Raw genomic sequence first — 16105 nt, forward strand, 5'->3', positions numbered from 1 at the left:
TCTTCGAATAAAGTATGGACTATTATATATTTCTGGAAAGCCCTGGATGTCTACTTTCCAACGCCGTTGAGAGCGCACCAATTGGAGTTCTGTAGCTCCAGAAAATCCATTTCGAGTGCAGGGAGGTCAGATTCCAACAGCATCAGCAGTCCTTTTGTCAGCCTTTTTCAGAGTTTTGCTCAAGTCCCTCAATTTCAGCCAGAATTTACCTGAAATCACAGAAAAACACACAAACTCATAGTAAAGTCCAGAAATGTGAATTTAACATAAAAACTAATGAAAACATCCCTAAAAGTAGCTTAAACTCACTAAAAACTATCTAAAAACAATGCCAAAAAGCGTATAAATTATCCGCTCATCAACGACCTCGAGCTGGATGTACCTTAAAGAACATTTTCTTGAAGCTGTGGAATGAATTCTCGAACAGACCAAAGATTTATCAGTTTTGCACGGATCGAAAAGAAAGATAGATTATTTATGTTTACCTTCCCGGGAAGGGTTGGTAAAGAGGAAAAAATAGAGGAAGACCTCCACAGAGGCCGAGAGCTCCAAATATTCCTCCATCCTCCACTCCATCCTTCATTCTCCCTTAGAATTAATAGGAATACATTCTGTCTTTTCACCGCTCCGTGGGTAGCCCTATGCATAGTCCACTATGCCCAGTTAGAGTTTTGTTATTTCATCAATCAACTATTTTTAGCCAAAGGGAACTTTAAGATCAAGATACAGGGCTTTAGCCGAAACTGGTCTATAAACTGGATAGCCCAGCTGTCAGGGTTAAATTGTGACGGAGCAACATCACACTGATTCAAAAGAGCCATGACAAAAGGGGAAAAGGAAACTCGAATGCCTAGTGTGGTAAACATGATCTTGCACATCCACAGCCAGTCGAAAACCCGAGGAGACGATAGTTTAAATTGGCAGATGCACTCCTGGGCATCCGGCACGAAGACATCATAGTTGGCCTCTTCAGGACCACCCCCACACAATGCTCCTAAATTCTGAAACTCTTGTAAATCCTCCTGGGTTATCCTAGAGGATGTGCTCATGAAGTCCACGGTGACCCAGGCGTAACAATTTATGGGAGGTTGCTGCACGATACCTACAGTGGGGCACCACTTAAGTCAAAACGAGAAGTCGGAAGCTCGGCAAAAGTCAAAACTAAACTACGTTCTACATTATCACTATCCTATACTATTCCACACTATTTCCATGCCTAAATCCAAAAAATGAATACCTATAGCACCCCCTATGAGCTAGCTAATAAGCACGGGTTCAGTTCAAGCAAGTAGTGACAAAATGCAACAAATAGCAACAAAGGAAGTATTAAAATGAATAAAATAAGCACAAAAAGATCCACTTACCAGTATGTGAAGCAGGAAAAGAGGAAATGAAGGATTGTGATAATCCCAAGTTCATGAATGGCTTGAAGGCAAGTGTAGTAAATCACAGAACAAGGAGATGATGAAATGATGGTTGAGAGGTGGCAGTTGTGGAAGAAAGTGAAAAAGGGGAAGGTGAATGGTGAAATGGTAATAAGGCAAAGAGAGAGGTAACTGTAGGGTAAAGAAGTGTGAAAGGCCAAGGGCAAAAAAGACTTTTTGCTAAGCTTTTAAATCACCCATAAAGAGCATTAAATGCTCTGAACACAAAAACTGAAACAACACTCCCAAGTAATAGTTGGGGGGCAAGTCATGCGCACCAGAGGCATGAATATCCCAAACAGAATCACGAGCATGGGAAGATAGTTGCACAAGAAGATACGAGTAAGATGAAGACACCAATCGCGATCCTCACAGCTTGCTGCATTAGGGCACTGTTCTGGCACAGCCCAATAAGGGCCAGAAGTCCATTCGGCAGACTACCGACCTGACGAGTCCCTAACTCGTACGAGCTAAAGTGACGCACGTATCACATCACCTCCTGAGAAAGACCTGGACAGCTGACAAAAACTACCAGGCGGATGAGCCCAAGCAAAAGGGCCCATCCGAGTACAAGGTAAATAAAGGATAGGGACCTACCCCTCCCTCAACATATGTCATCCTTTTTCCTAATTAGATGCCTTATCATATGGACACATGCTTTAGCATTGGAGTGTCCTTGCAAGTATCCCCATCCACCGACCGACCTACCGACGATCGTGGTTGCACTCCTCCTTGCCAAGCTTGTGCCCAGGACCAGACACCTTATACCCGCCAATTGTTCTCGACTAGCCAGTCCTACTCCTCCCCCCAAGGTGGCCCTACCCGCCAACCCACCGATGATCATGGTTGCACTCTTCCTTGCTAAACTCGCACCCAAGTCTAGACACCTTACACCCTCTAGTTGCTCTCGAATAGCTGCCCCGACCGACATCTCATCCCAACGAGTAACTGAATATTGGCGCCGTTTGTGGGGACCTGACGCAAGCATGGAGCTTATCCCTTGTACAGAGGAAGTACGAGAGGAGGGAGGAGCTACCGGGCGTCTGGGGGATGCCTTAGGAGCAGAGTGAGTTTGGGAACTTCCCGGGAACGTCGAGGGACCCCCTCTCACCAAGGTGACTGATGCGTGAGCATCTTTCCTACCTTTTCCTAGTGAATTTTCATTTAATTTGTTGAGTTTAATCAAGAATTAATTATCTTTTAGCCACTATGGATGCTACTTTGAGTTGTGTGCAATTCTGCTTATTTTAGGTAGCATTTGGATGGATTTGATGGAGTTTCCATAGAAAAAGAGAAGAAGGCGAATGATGCTGTCAACCTTGACCTCTCTGCACTCATACCTAAATAACTCAAGCTACAGAGGTCCAATTGAAGTGTTTTTAGTGGCATTGGAAAGCTAACTTCCAGAGCTTTCCAACGATATATAATAGTTTAAACTTATTCTCCATCAAGTCGGCCAAGGCTACGCCTAACTTAAGATTTCTCAAGTTAGGCATGGATTATTAAGGAAAAAGTGGTCCCCAACTCTCCAAGAAGCAAGCACGCAATCTCCTATTAATTCTGATTTAAACTTTATTTTATTTAAAAGTAGGAAAAGATATTATTTAGTTTTAGAAAATATATTTTATATTAATTAGGATTAGATATAAAAGGGAAAAGACTCTCTCTCTCTCTCTCTCTTCTCTTACCTCATTCTGCATTTTACAGTTTTTACCTGAATTCTAGTTTTCTCTCTAAACCATGAGCAACTAAACCTCCACTGTTAAGGTTAGGAGCTCTGTCTATTGTATGGATTGATACTATTATTTTTCTATTTTAATTCATGTACTGATTTATAATTCAAGAATTGTTTTTGTTCTTTATATTATGAATTTGGGTGGAACGAAAGTATGACTCTTGTTCTAATTGAGTTCTTGTATAACTTGGAAAAGCTCTTTACTTGAACAAAATCTTGAAAATAATTTCTCCTAAATTTCTAATTATCTAGACTTAATGGGATATGTGACATATAATCCTCTTATATTTGGGTAATTAGGATTTCTGTGGCATATAAACTAGAATTGAACTTCACCCTCTAATTGGAATTAATTGACAAAGGAATTGGCAGTTGATAAATTTTAGAGGAGACTAAAAAGGTCTAAATAATTAGGGTTTAGTCACATATAGTTTGCCATGAATTGAATATTGCATGATTAAAATAGTTAGTAAGAAAAGTCAATCCGGAAGATAGATAACTCGGAAGCCTTAACTGTTTCTCTATATATATTTTACCTCAATTTATTGCTTGCTTTCTGATTCTCTGAATTACTGTTTAATACTTTTGAACACTCAAACACTATTTTCAGCTTGTTTAACTAAGTAAATCACTTAACCATTGTTGCTTAATCCATCAATCCTCGTGGGATCGACCCTCACTCACCTGAGGTATTACTTGGTACGACCCGGTGCACTTGCCGGTTAGTTTGTGCATTATAAATTCTACACCAGTGACTCCCATACCCGATCTCCAGAAAAGTGCCCGCTTGGCGTTACCGGTGGTGACAACTCTCGATTCATGCAAGAGCTCAGGCATAGGGTCTATAACTTGGAGAGGGAACTGGCGGCGAAAGATCGCTACTATCTAATGTATAGCTAGGACTCTCGTTCATGTTCAGAGACCCATCCGAGCCTTTCACGTACCCGATCCCCATCAAGGAGGCCAGAAGATCGCCAACAAAGCACCAAAAGGGACAATGAGCGCGATCGAACAAACGCTCACTCCCTCACGTACACTCATGGCAAATCAGTAAGGTCCGGCTGCCGAAAAACTTCGACAAGTCGACGGACATGAGGTATGATGGAACCAAGGATCCACAAGAGTACTTAACGGCCTTTAAAGCCAGACTGAACTTGGAAGGCGTGGGTGACACCGTTAGATGCCGTGCATTCCCCGTGATGTAACACCCTTACTATCAGAGTGTCGCGCTTTTGGCTGCGCCACACTGATAGCAAGTATATTACGACGACTTCTATATACTTAATAATAGAATAGGAGCCTTTGACTTAAAATCATATCGCTGTTTTCCTTGAAAAATCGAAAAATACTTTTTCTTTATCAAACATTCCTATATAACCAAATTCAATCACATTCCTCATATATATATATATATACAAGTAACTTATAAATAGTATAAGCATACGTATCATTATAACTCCCATCTTTCTTACCAAATATAATAATAAAGGCAAGGAAAAACTATAATATATACAATGATATACAACACAATTAGATTTACAGAAGGAATTCCTTAAACTATTCATCCGTCCTGAAAAGAAAAATCTATAGAGGGTGAAAGCATCGTCCTCGTTGGTCCTCAATAGAGGGTTTTTAAGAATTGTCATAGGAGGATACGTATAAGAAAAGAATTGATTTCAATTGCAGTCATTATCGCTCATCTTATTAATCTATTCAAAACATTAACAATTAATTATCCAAACAAATACAAATGATGCATGCTTGCCATATGGCCAATGAGCTCATCTGTCAGTTATACAGCTAAACCCGACACACCCAATAGCTGATCCGGATATCGTCTCACGAAGGGAATCCTCAACCTTCCAAGAGAGAATTCTCAACCTCCCAATCAGAGAGAGACTATGACGTAACGATAAGGAATTCTCAACCTAACTCATTCATACCACAGCCAGAAATTAAATTGAAGGAAATCCTCAACCTTCTCTATTTAATTTTCCGTTGTAACAAGAGAGGGAATCCTCAACCCTGCTTGTCCACCGCAACAAGAGAGAAAATCCTCAACCTCAACTTGTTTATTCGTCAGCGGAATCAAACCATAATCTTCATAACGTCAATCCAAATCTCATTTCATCAAACGTAATTGAACACAATCTTAATCATAACCAAAAAACGAAATAATAATGCAGAATTGAACCGAAGAAAATCCTCAACCTTCCATCTAACTCCCCCGGTGTGACAAGAGAGGGAATCCTCAACCTCGAGCTTATCCACCACAATAAGAGAGGGAATTCTCAACCTCAACTTGTCTATCGCAGCAAGAGAGAGAATCTTCAATCTCAACTCGCTTTTACGTGAGCGGGACAATACCACCGTCCTCACCTCTAACCAAGAAACTCAAATACCAACTGGGAGCAAGCGGGATAAAACAATAATCCTTGCGTCCACCTCGAAAGCTCAAGTATCAAAATCTCTTTTTTAAGAATAATTCAAATATATTGCTCTTTCATAAAACTCCTTTTCACCAAATCAAGAGTCCCAAATCAATTTCAAAAATCTATTCTTCAATTCTGTTTGAAATTCCTAAAAGCATCTCTCAGATTTGAAATAATTGCATAAAGCTCCCTTTCAAATTCATTCTCAAGTTCAATAATTTTCCAAAGACCCAAAATCATCTTTCTTCACTGATAGGCAAATTGTGATTTACTCTTTTCATAACTTGAACAATTCTTAGCAATGACTCCAAAAACTTGGTACACACTACTATGGTTCACTCACATTCTTCACAACTCCGTACAACTAACCAGCAAGTGCACTGGGTCGTCCAAGTAATAAACCTTACGTGAGTAAGGGTCGATCCCACGGAGATTGTTGGTATGAAGCAAGCTATGGTCATCTTGTAGATCTCAGTTAGGCTGATTCAAATGGTTATGGAGTTTTCGAATATAAAGATAAATAAAACATAAAATAATGATAGAGATACTTATGTAATTCAATGGTGGAAATTTCAGATAAGTGCATAGAGATGCTTGTTCCTGTTGAATCTCTGCTTTCCTAATGCTTTCATCCAATTCTTCATACTCCTTTCCATGGAAAGCTGTATGTAGGGCATCACCGTTGTCAATGGCTACTTCCCATCCTCTCAGTTAAAAAGGTCCAAATGCTCTTGTCACAGCACGGCTAATCATCTGTCGGTTCTCGATCATGTCGGAATAGAATCTATTGATTCTTTTGCGTTTGTCATCACACCCAACAATCGCGAGTTTGAAGCTCGTCACAGCCATTCAATCTCTGAATCCTACTCAGAATACCACAGACAAGGTTTAGACTTTCCGGATCCTCAAGAGTGGCCGCCAATAATTCTAGCTTATACCACGAAGATTCTGATTAAGGAATCCAAGAGATATTCGTTCATTCTGAGGTAGAACGGAAGCGGTTGTCAGTCACGCGTTCATAAGGATGGATGATGACACGGATCATCACATCCATCAGGTTGAAGTGCAACGGATATCTTAGAACAAGAATAAGCTTAATTGAATAGAAAATAGTAGTAATTGCATTAAAACTCGAGGTACAGCAGAGCTCCACACCCTTAATCTATGGTGTGTAGAAACTCCACTGTTGAAAATACATAAGTGATAAAGGTCCAGGCATGGCCGAATGGCTAGCCCCTATGAATGATCAAAAGACCGAATTGTCAAGAGACTATATTGTCAAAGACCCCTAGTACAATAGTAAAAAGTTCTATTTATACTAAACTAGTTACTAGGGTTTACAGAAATAAGTAATTGATGCAGAAATCCACTTCCGGGGCCCACTTGGTGTGTGCTTGGGCTGAGCTTGAGCTTTACACGTGCAGAGGCTTCTCTTGGAGTTAAACGCCAATTTGTAATGTGTTTTTGGCGTTTAACTCTGGTTTATGACGTGTTTCTGGCGTTTGACTCCAGAATGCAGCATGGAACTGGCGTTGAACACCAGTTTACGTCATCTAATCTCAAATAAAGTATGGACTATTATATATTTCTGAAAAGCTCTGGATGTATACTTTCCAACGCCGTTGAGAGCGCGCCATTTTGAATTCTGTAACTCCAGAAAATCCATTTCGAGTGCAGGACGGTCAGAATCCAACAGCATCTTTGTCAGCCTCCTTATCAGAGTTTTGCTCAGATCCCTCAATTTCAGCCAGAAAATACCTGAAATCACAGAAAAATATACAAACTCATAGTAAAGTCCAGAAATGTGAATTTTACATAAAAACTAATAAAAACATCCCTAAAAGTAGCAAGATCCTACTAAAAATACTTAAAAATAATGCCAAAAAGCGTATAAATTATCTACTCATCATTCACCAATCAAATTCAAATATTATAAGTTCACCAAAACTTCTAAAAATGGGATTCTTTAATCAAACTCAAGACATTATTCTTTTCATATAGAGTCGAGCTCAGAACATAATCTTTTTCTTAATAAATCAAACTCAAAAGAAAATCCTTTTCTTAATAAATCAAATTTAAATCATAATTCTTTTTTAATAAATCAAACTTAAAACAAAACTCTTTTCGTAATAAATCGATCTCAAATCGTAATTTCTTTTTTAATAAATTAAACTCAAAACATAATCCTTTTCTTAATAAATAAAACTCAAAACATAATTCTTTTCTTAATGAATCGAACTGAAAACATGACCCTTTCTGTAATAAATTGAAATCAAATAATATGATTATTAAATCAAATTTTCTTTTAAATAACGCTTCAAACAAAATCTCAGAATTTTATAAAAATTTCGGCACATTTCTTCTAAAATTCGAACTTTACCACCCTTCAAGGGTCCCAACAACCAAATAAAACACCTCTCAGTCATTCAAATCATTTCCAATAAATCATTATCTCAACAACTCCAACTCAACCCAAGAAAATTAACAAAAACCCAGAATTCGAAAAACCAATCCAGTAAATCACAATAATTCAACCTCAATTATCAATATGTGTTCAAACACTCAATAATCATTAGATCACAATTAAAAAACTAATTTAATTAATCAATAAATTATTTATCCAAAACAATCTAATTCAATCCATAAGAATCACATAATCACCAAAAATATATTATTTGCATCAATATCGATTTGTAACCGTTTTTGAGCATAAAATAAGTTTAAGGAAAGCCCCTTACCTCGATTAACTGCAATTCGCAAAATTAAATGCATTAAACCCTTTTTTCCTCAGCCCGCAACAGTGCCAACCACAACCACAGCTCCAAACTACTTTCGCAGCAACAACAACAATTCTAATTACGACATGCAATAACTGGAACTAAATTCTATGGCAAACAATGCCGCAAAACCTCAGCATAAGATAACAGCACAGCAACTAAAGAGATTTTCAGAACAAAAATGCTTACTGCAACTAAAGAAAAACGACTGAGCCAAGTAACGACAGCCCAGCGGTTGTTTCAGCAGCCACAGAATTGCTCCCGACGGCTAGAATCATGGCAACACAGTATTCTCCTTCATGAATCCCACAAACAAAGTCACGAGCAGGGGAAGACAATTGCATAAGAAGATACGAGTAAGATGAACGTGCCAACCGCGATCTTCACGGCTTGTCGCGTTGGGGGCACTGTTATGGCCCACCCCAATAAAGGCTGAGGTCCATTCAGCGGACTACTGACCTGACGGGTTCCCGACCCGTACGAGCCAAATTGACCCACGCGTCACATCACCTCATGGAAAAGATCTAGACATTTGGCGGAAGCTTTCACGTGGATGGGCCCAAGTAAAAGGGTCTACCCGAGTACAAGGTATAAAAGGGGAGGAATCTAGCCTTCCCCCGAAGTACGTCATCTTTTATCCTAATTAGCATCCTCGTCGTACGAACACTTATTTTAGTATCAGAGTATCCTTGCAGGTGTCCCCACCCGCCGACCCACCGATGATTGTGGTTGCACTCCTCCTCTCTGATGCGTAAGCATCTTTTCTATCTTTTTCTAATGAATTTGCATTTAATTTGTTGAGTTTAATCAAGAATTAGTTATCTTTTAGCCACTATGTGTAAAACCCGGTTAATTAACGGCTAATTAACCCATAAATGAGAATTTATTCTAGAAAGCCTAAAATGTGATTTTTATGGCTAAATGTGATAGAGGAGATTGAGACGAGAATTTTGGTACCAATTTTATAGAATTCGGACCAAGATTGGACCGAACGGGCCAAATCGGGCCAATAGGACCTAAAGTGGGCCCTTGGCCCAACATAACTTAACCAAAACCCTAGTTTTCAGCACTCTCTCTCCTCATTTGTTACACACACAAGCTGAAATGGTGGAGAGGAAAGGAAGAACATTCTCTCAACTTCTCTCTCTCACTTAATCTTCAAACCACCATAACTTTTGATCTAGAGCTCCGATTGCCGCCCCGTTTGTGCATGTTGTGATATATTCTTGATGATTGGTTATGGTTGAATTGTGGGTTGAACCATGTTGATGGTGAGTATGATGTTGTTTGTGTACCATAATGATTTATTGGAATTGGTGTTGTTGATAATTGGCATGAGGAATAGTATATGATATGTCAATATGTTTGAATTTGAGCCACTTGGGAGAAGTGGGGTAAAATGATGAGGTAGTGATTTTGTATATTGTGGTAATGTGTCCATGTGTGAGTTGAGGAGGCTTGATGTTGAATTTGATACATTTTGATTGATTTCAAAAAAAAAAAGGGGATGAAATTGGCATGCTTTGATTGGTTTCGAAAAGAGTTAAAAATGGTTTGTTTTGAAAATGGCATATTGTGGTTTTGTATAAAAATATGGTTTTTGGGCATACTTTGACGGGACATAACTTCGACCACGGATCTCCATTTTGTGCCAAATCTGTTTAGAAATGAAATTGGATTTGGGATGTCCATGCCGTTCGAAGAACGGGTGAAAAATGATTTAAAATGAGGAAGTTATGTCCGTCGAAAGATTGGGGTTTGAATCTGTGAATTCTGCAGCTTTTAACTTAGAAAATTTTGAGCAGAATGACCCCTCGTTCTGCAGTTTTTAACTTAGAAAATTTTTAGCAGAATGACCCCTTGCGCGTGGGCGCACCTGGCGCGTGCGCGCCGATCTTCCGAAAATTGCCATCCACGCGTGAGCGTGAGGTGCGCGGACGCGCCGATGGTGCTGCACCCAATGCCCAGCCATTTTCCAGAGAGTTATGCCAGAACTGTGCCGGTGTTGTGCCTGGGGCACGAGAACACCCGCGCGTACGCGTGGTTGACGCGTGCGCGTCGATGGGCAAGTTTGGAATCCACGCGCTAGCGTGCCTGACGCTTACGCGTCGATGAGTTTTTGAGGCCATCCACGCGTAAGCGTGGAGTGCGCGTACGCGCGGCCCTGTTTTCATCCCAAAGTTGATTTTTGAGTTTTAAAAGCCAAATCTCATACTTCTAAGCCTCCGATCTCACCATTTATGTCTTAAATCATTATGGCATGCCTAGCTATTAAAAAGGGGCTAGTGAATGTGACAACTTGCGAGTGAAGCAAGGGAAATACGAATGATCAATGAGGATCAAGATGATTATGTGAGATGTGGAGGATGGTGGTGGAAGTGCTGTCAAGATGATTATGTGAGTTGTGGAGGATGATGGTGGAAGTGCTTGTTATGCCATTGGCCGAAGGGCCGTGATTGTTTATGAATATGGCTGGTTATGGATTTAACCGTTAGCCGGAATAGCTGTGTATGCTATTTTAAACGAGTATAACTCGAGTTTGGGGATGCACGACAGAGGGACAGTCCAATGGTTAGCGACTAGGACTTGTCGGGTTGGCTATATAACCGACAAGATGATATCATCAGCCACTAGGGACAGGCATTCATCATATGCATACTATATGAATTGTTTGAGATTGCCTATTTGACTGCATATAACTTGCTAATTGTCTAAATGTCTTACTTGCTCCTATTTGTATATTTCTTGTATGATATAACTGTGTTTGCTACATTATATCCTGCTGGTGGTTGGGAGGTTTGAAGGAATTGGAAAGGGAAGTATTAGTTAGACTGAAGAATCTCTAGTCAGATGCCCTTTTATGGTTTAGCTTGTTTATAAGCTTGGATATTACCTGGAGGAAGTTCCAGGATTGCCTTTGGCTTTCCTCCATTATTATGTATTATATATGTGGAAGCTGTTACCATGCTGGGGACCTCTGGTTCTCACCCATGCGGATTTTGTGGTTTTCAGATGCAGAAACGTGAGGTTTCCCGCTGATGCGTGCTGGAGACTTCTAGATTGCGAAGATTCCTTGTTCTTGGGGACTATGTTTTGGTTTATATGTTTTGCTTAGACACTTTTATCTCCATTAAATAATACAAACTGTGATGACTCCTTTTATGGGAGATTTTGGAGAATAGGTTTTATGTATTTGTGTCCCTTTGGTTTCCTTTGGGGTTTTCCTTATTTTATCATATGTATATATATTGTTATGCTCGGACCGGTTATCTTCGCATCCGGATCTTGAGTCTTGATATTCCTGTTGTTGACACTCCTTTGTTTATATATAATCTCGTGTTGGTTATCCTTGTTCGTTACGTTGTCGATCGGAGTGTTGCGCTTTAGAGTTGCGATGGTTTTTGTTTACCCCTTTTTCTACAAAGGCTCCTAGTTATAATCAATCATTCATACTACTATACGTACTAAATTTTTATTTTAGAGGTCGTAATACCTTGCCATCTCTGAATTATGACTTAAGCATAAGACTTTGTATGGTAGGGTGTTACACTATGGATGTTACTTTGAGTTTTGTGTAATTCTATTTATTTTAGATAGTATTTGGCTGGATTTGATGGAGTTTCCGCAGAAAAAGAGAAGAAGGCGAATGATGCTGCCAACTGTGACCTCTCTGCACTCAAACCTGAATAACTCGAGCTATAAAGATCCAATGGACGTGATTCCAGTGGCGTTGAAAAGCTAACTTTCAGAGCTTTCCAACGATATATAATAGTTCATACTTCTCTTCCAAGACACATGGCCAAGGCTACGCCTAACTTGAGATTTCTCAAGTTAGGCACAATACACAACAACAATACGCAACATTAAGCCTTGACTCTTCAAGTAAGGCGCAAGATGTCTCCAAGTAAGGCGCAGCTTCAAGCCCTCCACACCAAGATGCGCTGTCCACCTCAAGTAAGACACAACAACTCCTCAAGTAAGGCGCAGCAATGCACAACACAACAAGCAATATTGCAGGAGGCATTTCAAGTAAGGTGCACGCTATTCCAAGTTAGGCGCAAGGCCTCCTCCAATCAGGTGGTCTCCATGCCTCTCCTACAAGCTGCGCGAGATCTTTTAATTAATTCTGATTTAAATTTTATTTTATTTTAAAATAGAAAAAGATATTATTTTAGTTTTAGAAAATAGATTTTAAATTAATTAGGATTAGATATAAAAGAGAAAAGAAACTTCTCTTCTATTTCACCTCATCCCAATTTACAGTTTACCTGAATTCTAGTTTTTCTCTCTAAACCATGAACAACTAAACATCCACTGTTAAGGTTAGGAGCTCTGTCTATTGTATGGATTGATTCTCTTGTTTTTTCTATTTTAATTTATGTATTGATTCATATAATTCAAGAATTATTTTCGTTTTTTATTTTATGAAATTGGGTGGAACGGAAGTATGACCCCCTTTCTAATTGAGTTCTTTTATAACTTGAAAAAGCTCTTTACTTGAACAACAGCTTGAAAACATATTCTCCTAAATTTCTAATTATCTGGATTTAACGGGATACGTGACATATAATCCTCTTATATTTGGATAATTAGGATTTTTGTGGTATATAACTAGAATTGAACTTCACCCTCTAATTGGAATTAATTGACCAAGGAATTGGCGGTTGATGAATTTTAGAGGAGACTAAAAAGGTCTAAGGAATTAGGATTTTGTCAGAAATTAAATCTTGCATGATTAAAATAAATTAATAAGAAAAGTCAATCCGGAAAATAGATAACTCTGAAGTCTTAACTGTTTTCTCCATATATTATTCACAACTTGTTTACTGCTTGCTTTCTTAATTTTCTGAATTTACTGTTTAGTACAATTGAGACCCAAATGCTCTTTTCTGTTTGTCTAACTAAGTAATTTAATCAACTATTGTTGCTTAGTCCATCAATCCTCGTGGGATCGACCCTCATTCATTTGAGATACTACTTGGTACAACCTGATGCACTTGCCGGTTAGTTTGTGGGTTATAAATTCCGCACTACTCTCTAAGCTCGCACCCAGATCCAGACACTTTACACCCTCCAGTTGCTCTCGACTAGCTGGACCTACCCGGCTACCCCTCCCCCAAGGTGGCCCACCTGCCAACCCACCGACGATCGTAGTTGCACTCCTTCTCGTCAAGCTCACACCCAAGTCCATATACCTTATACCCTCTGGTTGCTCTCGACTAGCCACCTGACCGACATCTCATCCCAGCGAACAATCTAACAATAATTATAGTCACCATAATATAATCATACTAGAATTAGCCTTTTAAGTAATGTATCATAATAAATATTCATGCATGTCTGCAAGAAAGCTATAAATATAAATATAAAATATAAAATAGTAATCACTCAGCAATGATAGGGGCATCTGACACAGAGGTATGCATAGGTGAACATTCCCAGCCATGCACTTTGGTATTAGACACCAAAAAATGGTTAGAAATCCATGTTTGAGCCTTTGACTCCCTTTCTCTTAAGAGTTCCCTTTGTCTCTCTTCCACTGCATGCTTTGCTTCTCTTGCTTTCTCCCATTCTTTCTTCATTATGGCTTCACTCACTTCACTCCAAACATAAGCTGATTCGGTTGGCCACACACTCTGACCATAAACAACACAATCTCATGTCATGCATATTTAGGAAAACGTGACATACAATTATTTAAATCAATATCTAAAAACACTACTATATTATTATTGTTTGATGTTTTTGTGTTAGCTTTATAGTTTAAGAAATTTGTAACCTAGTCTCTATACTTTTTTTTAAAAAAAGAAAGAAATGAAAAGAAAAAGAATTAAAAAAACTTCAATTATGTTCTTATGGTCGTTCAATATGTATGTAAAAAATTAAAATGTTATGTAATGAGTTTAAGTCCTTAGGAGAAGTGTTACCACAAAAATTAGCTCGTATGATGAGAAAATCTAAGATTTTATAAAACTCCTTTTTAGATGTTGACCTCACGATGTGACATTTTTTTTCGAGTATGAATCTTACATAGTCAAGAGAAATGGGATATAGAATAGTCATATATGTTACCTCTGCATCCTTAACCATTGGTGCTTGCAGTCCATGAATGACTTCTTTTGCATCATATATCACTCTCACTTTTCCGTTATTTGTATCCTTTACTTTTATTGTTCTGCACCATCAAAATGGTTATGAAATTAGCATAAATCTAAACATAGAATAAAATTAATTGTTTAAGAATCGATGTGTGAAAAATTTTAAAGACGATATAATACCTATTCCAATGACCATCAACTTCATACAGAACATTCAAAGTTGATGAATTACGGATCTTCCCTTTGACCACTTTCTGATTTCCACCAAATCCAAGAAAAGAATGTGTTGATTTGTAAGATAAATCAGCCACAAGTCCTGTTTCTATGCACTTTATATTAACTGAACCAACCCAATCAACACTAGGAACAGGAACTATTCTGAATAAAAGATGAGGACAGTTCATCTCATATGTTTCTCCATGATTCAAGAGCTTCAATTGTCGTTTACCATGCACTTTAGCTTCAATTGACGTACCTGCATATTTGTTTGGCTATGGAAATAAAAAAGGTAGCCTATGGTGTGGCCAGAACTTATTACCATTCCACTGTGTGTATATTTTTTTAACAATCACATATAGAAATTATTTTATTTTATTAATTAGAAAATAATTTAAATATGTAATTAATTAATAATAATTGCATTTTTATACGGATATCAAGAATGACGAATAGTATTTTTCAATTTCATATGAAGAAGAATATTATATCTGGCCATTAAAAGGAGAAAATACCATAAAACTTTGGGACAGGTTGTTGGCACCAAACCATTTCTATGTTTCTTTCTCATCTGTTGCATGTAGGGCGGTTACTGGAGGGTGGTGTGATATCTGTCGACAGGTAAAACTATAAGCCAACACCCTTGAAGTCTTCAACTAATATTATAGCTAATATCCAAAACTAAAAATAATAATAAAAAAATTCATAAACCAAATAACTGTATCACTGTATGCTTGTCCGAATCAAAGTAATCTCAAGTTTTAGAATTATGTAGCCAAACTAAGCATTATTTATCGACAAAGCCTAACAGAAATAGCGAATGTAGAATTGAGAATGATTAATTAAATACCTGTTCCAATAATATGTTAAGAGTTCCCTTAGAAACATGATGAGTCTCACCAAGAATGGGATTATAGGGAGCAACACCAAAAGTAGCAGGGCGAGTGGTGGAAATGGACCATGCCATCACTGCTATCAACCTATCCAATGGACTCTGCCCTCTGTTGCATTCTCTTATTAACTCCATTCCTGTGCTGTACACTGACTCACCATAGCACTGAAGTTGCGACTTTGGCAAATTAAACAATGCTGGCACCTTCAAATCAATAACAATAAGGTAAAACAATTTTATATTCCTTTATATATAAAAATATCAACTGTCATAACTGTATATTTAAAATCAGCTATTAAATTAGTTATTCCTGTAAGATTTATTTTAGAATATGAAAAACATTGTTTTGATAATTAATAATATAAATATTTTAGTTATGAAAAAATTCTGAAAAATTAATGATTAGAAATAATCATCAACTGCAAAAAAGAGGCTTTTCATATTAAATTTTAAATTATTTGTCAAGAAAATAAAAATAAAATGTTAATAGTTTTTTATAATTGTTTTTTGACTATTTCTCCTATTTTTAAA

General features: G+C 38.1%; 1 pseudogene; it reads right to left on the reverse strand.

Moving 5' to 3' along the window:
* Positions 1-13687: 13687 nt before the first annotated feature.
* The window catches only part of LOC107483912 (oxysterol-binding protein-related protein 4B-like), a 22189-nt pseudogene continuing 19771 nt past the window's right edge, over positions 13688-16105 (reverse strand).

This window comes from Arachis duranensis, chromosome 4, assembly GCF_000817695.3.
Source record: "Arachis duranensis cultivar V14167 chromosome 4, aradu.V14167.gnm2.J7QH, whole genome shotgun sequence".
NCBI lineage: Eukaryota > Viridiplantae > Streptophyta > Magnoliopsida > Fabales > Fabaceae > Arachis > Arachis duranensis.